At 39.6% G+C, this 5044-nt stretch overlaps 1 non-coding gene across 1 annotated transcript; it reads left to right on the top strand.

Moving 5' to 3' along the window:
• Positions 1 to 4698: 4698 nt before the first annotated feature.
• TRNAS-CGA (transfer RNA serine (anticodon CGA)) lies at positions 4699 to 4775 on the top strand. The gene has a single exon. It is a non-coding gene; the product is annotated as a tRNA-Ser (tRNA).
• The last annotated feature ends 269 nt before the right edge of the window (positions 4776 to 5044 follow it).

The following is a 5044-nucleotide window of genomic DNA, read 5'->3' as shown; positions in this document are numbered from 1 at the left end:
AAGTCTTAGTTATTAAATCAGAAATAATACACTAATATATACTGTAAGTAAGGCAGTCTCTGTTATTTTTTTATTTAATAGCTTTTGCTGTACTTACATGTTTTTTTTATCTTTTATCTTTCATAGCAAGTTCGGTTTTGTAAAAGCTATTTTTTTTTTTTTTTGCTAGTGGCTTTACGTCGCACCGACACAGAGAGGTCTTATGGTGAGTTTTGTAAAAGGAACTGATCATTTTTGACTCAAATATACGAAAGTATCATATAGGCATATTATTAATGTTGGTCAGTATTAAGACTCTTAAAAGAACTGCTATTCTTTTTTGCATTTTTAATTGTTCTTCCTGATTATTACGGTATATTACTAATTTCGCTTCCGATATGCGCGCCTACGAGAAAGATATTCGTAGAATGTAGGTTAACCAGCGTAATTTTCAATCATCGTAACGAATTAGCTTCATCTACTATCCACTCGCGCTGGGCCCAGTCGCGTGACGTCACGAATCGTATTGCCAGCCCTTGTTCTCTAGGAGGTGCTGACACGGCCGACTTGATGCGTCGCTCTAGGGCGCAGGGAGGGATCCAGTCGGCCGTGTTGCCGACTACCGTCAGCTGCTTATCTGCCGGCCATATTGTACTTCATAGGTGACGGAGATGACGGACGGAACTTAGCCGAGTTGTTCCGAGTGGCTGAACATTGTCAGGCGCTGGACATAAGTGAGTATGGTTCCTGTGTATGGGACCCTCACCAGGATTACTTGATTAAAGAACTGGAAAAATTCAAACAAAAGCAGCTCGATTTGTTCTGGGTGATTTCCGACAAAAGAGTAGCGTTACAAAAATGCTGCAAAGTTTGGGCTGGGAAGACTTGGGAGAAAGGAGACGAGCTGCTCGACTAAGTGGTATGTTCCGAGTTGTCAGTAGAGAGATGGCGTGGGAGGACATCAGTAGACGAATAAGTTTGATGATGTTTTTAAAAGTAGGAAAGATCACATTATGAAGATAAGGTTGGAATTCAAGAGGACAATTTGGGGCAAATATTCGTTTATAGGAAGAGCGCGGGAGGGGGGGGGGTGTTAGCGAATGGAATAACTTACCAAGGGAGATGTTCAATAAATTTCCAATATCTTTGCAATCATTTAAGAAAAGGCTAGGAAAACAACAGATAGGGAATCTGCCACCTGGGCGACTGTCCTAAATGCAGATCAGTAGTGATTGATGAAAAAATCACAGATACACGCACGGCCGCCTCAGCAATCGTGGCCAGGTAGCTTTCCTTGAGGACAAACCTCTTCCACAACTCGGCCATCATCCCAGGTATGGTACCTCTCGCACCCACTAACAATCCGTGGACGGTGACGGAGTTTACATGAATAGAAATAATGAAAATCTGTACACGGATGATACAGGTGAGGAATTTGTAAGATATACCAAATTTTACTTATTGTATTTTACTACCTGTTTCCAAGGAGACCGCAATAATACGTTCTATAGTGAATCCAATAACGTGGTTATTAAATTTTCATATTAGCAAGAGAAATAGTTTCCTTAGCATGTTAGTGAACCATATTTATGGAGGTCTCATGTTATTGTATTTACAGGCCTCTCGTACTTATTTTACAATTGTGATGAAGGACGAGACATTAAAAATTCTATGGGAACTGTGCACAAAGTAAAAGACGTATAATATGCTGTGCTCTTCGTACATAATGGACAATAGGGTATTGTGATCTTGGTTGCATGAGACCGTTTACATATTCTTAAACTATACACAAGGACACTGAACGTTTAATGGCGGATTGACTCGAAATCAAACCATTGTTGAGAATATTATCGCTCCTTGAGAGAAAAATATCAGATTAGATTGACATACGAATAAACAAACCCAATGAAAGATTGATCTATGTAATTTTTAAAGTGTTCATGAGGTAACAGAATGAATATGAGATATAAGTTGAACTGAATCCTGAAATTACCTACTGAGGTGTTGTCACTCTTTATCGTGATTGCACTGAGGTGGTAAGGGCTAGACACTTAGTAAATAGTGGAAAATATTCCCAGTCATTTGAGTGTGGAAAAAAAAAAAGAAGCTCTGTGCTCACTTACACCGATCCCATTGAGTTACATAAACTTCACCTTCGATCTGCGTGACGAGAGAGGAAGATGAGACGGACTGCATGGAAAATGTCTCAGGTGGACCTTAATTGACAGTTTAATGTCGGAGGAAGTGTGCTTCACATCAGAGTTTGTCTCGTGCTGTCGCAGAGGAATTCCAGACTTTACTGAAGTTTTAATAATGCACTGCATTATGATGACAAGATAAAGAGTCTCTGCTTTCGTTCAAAACATATAAATCTCGACCTATAATTTACTTCGAAACCTTTTATTCACTCAATAGTAAGTTAACACTTTATCATTCATCATATTATATGCATATAATAACATAATATACCTCCTTGTTTTGAGAAACAAGCCATTACCATGATACTAAACAATTATTATTAATCTGTTATGTAAAGTGTACCAAGTTAGACTGAGTGGTTTCTTTTTTTTGGTTGTTAACATAGGGGTATGAAAACTAACGCCAATATGTCCTGGGACGATCATTTCCCTATTAACAGTTCACCGATTATCCATTCACATGAATGACTTCAGTCAGAGTTCATCTTAAATTTTATCTTAGTCTATTGTCTAACTGGCTGAATGTGTTGATAACTTGAAGCATATTATATCGTGCCTGTTTGAATAAGTTGCGTAGGTTTGTTCAGTGGACTAAGGAAAACATATACAGTATATATGTAAGCTGTAACAATAAGGTAGCCAAACTTTCAGGATGCATTTCCTCACATGCGTTTGTTTGTTTGTTTGTTTGTTTATTGGTTTGTTTGTTTGTTTGTTTATTTGTTTGTTTTTCCAATCGTTGTTCCGTTTCTCTACGGGGTCGGGTGTGAGGTGAGATGAATCTGTCGTGGCGGATTTTTATGACCGGATGTCCTTCCTGACGCCAACCTCATCCGAGGAGTTAATAAGATGAAATGAATGACGTGATATACGATAGTAGGGAGAGGGTGAAACCCGGTGCCGGCAAATAGCCTACACCTGTCGAATAACACCAAGCGGTCTGCTCAAGTCTTAACGTCCCCATCCGACAGAAGAATCACCATCAAGAGTGTCATATGCCCTCACTGCATGTGAACACTGCGGAGAGGTTTGGAATTTAATCCAGGCTTTTGGTACGCAATCTAGAGTAGAAATTGTATACCACCACCTCCCCTACCTGCCGGCCAACATTCTGATGGTGAATTTTTTTCGACAAACGGGACTCGAACTGGCTAACCTCGGTGTCAGACCGTTTAGACTTCAACGCCTTAACGATCATGGCCACCCGGTGGGGCACATTCCTCACACGTAAAGGAAGAAAATATGTTAATGGACTTGGATCCGGAAATCCTTTATTTCCATGTTAGAACTCTCTGCATAGATACAGATATTAGGCTTTCCGCTTAAATATGAAGTACGGCTCATATTATATATTCCGTTAATCTTACGTAATATCTTCCTCTAAAAATTGGTATGTTTTAAGTCTAAAATATTTCCCAGTTCAGAGAAGATTTGCTAGTGGAGTGTTTTTTTTAAATTTTGTTTTCACATCCATATTAAGCGAATGGGGTATTGTAGTGAACCTATTCGTCAAGTTAACTGCTGGAAACATGACGTGTAAACTGGATCACAGGGTCCAAATGATAACGAATACGAACAGATCTACACTGATACACAAATGAGTATTAATTTCATAAATTGTATCAATATATCAGTGCCAGCAAAAGGTTGATACAAATCTACGGTTTTTCATCCCTGTCAAGCTAAATGTACTCAACGAATGGGTCGTCAGTAAGGTATGGCTGCTACCGGAAGCAGAAAAAGGCAATTTCTGATAATCACGTGGACAACTGAAATAGGAAAAAGTGCTAAATAAAAAAAAGCATAATTTACTAGCCAAGAAAGCTACAGTAACCAGAGGAAGTAAGCTATGAGTGAAATCTGTTAAATTAAACGCAGGTTCCCTATTGGAAACAACACCTATATATTGAAAGAGTTTACTGAAAACAGTTTTAGCAAATCCGTCCGTCCGTTCTATTGGACCGATTTGCTTCAATTCTGTTTTATTATCTCCAGAATTACCTGCCAATGAATCGTGAGACACTGATACGTCTCTCAGTTCAGCCAATTTTGAGTAGTCATAAAATCAAATCATTAAATGATCACTCCAATAATTGCAGTCGAAGGCTTACCCTAACTTGCAATACATTCTATACTTAGCAGGTTGCTAAGCGACTAACACTTTCATTATGAATATTGAATTTTCACGACCGCATTGTAATCGAAACAGACTTTCAACGTATTAGGTCGTGTTACGTACATGTAGTACGTGTTGAAGAGATGTTAAGTACAGAACAGAAAAATGGCCAGCCGGACACCAGTGGGATCCGAACCCACAACCTCCCGATTTCGCGTCGGTTGCTCTACCAATTGAGCTATGGTGGCCTAGGCCATCTTTGTTCTGTTTGAAAGGATCTAAGCTACAGGTCTGGCACTGCTGCTAGCATACTGTAGAGTGCGTTTAATTCGCCCGTTGTGGTGTGCTAGCAGCAGTGCCAGACCTGTAGCTCAGATCCTTTCAAACAGAACAAAGATGACCTAGGCCACCATAGCTCAATTGGTAGAGCAACCGACGCGAAATCGGGAGGTTGTGGGTTCGGATCCCACTGGTGTCCGGCTGGCCATTTTTGTTCTGTACTTAACATCTCTTCAACACGTACTACATGTACGTAACACGACCTAATACGTTGAAAGTCTGTTTCGATTACTTTCAGTAATATTCTGGTATATGTGATTTTCATCCTTATTAATGTCATTGCATGCAGCCATGTTTGATTATTACCTGTCCAGCCAGAGAGGATACACTTCCTCTGATGATGGAAGAATACTACTCAGCTAGATTCTCTGACCTTCTCTAGCTTCTGAATATACTAAAAAGATGTCAGAAC

This window comes from Anabrus simplex, chromosome 6 (genome assembly GCF_040414725.1).
Source record: "Anabrus simplex isolate iqAnaSimp1 chromosome 6, ASM4041472v1, whole genome shotgun sequence".
Lineage (NCBI taxonomy): Eukaryota > Metazoa > Arthropoda > Insecta > Orthoptera > Tettigoniidae > Anabrus > Anabrus simplex.
This window is presented reverse-complemented; position numbering and strand designations above follow the sequence as displayed.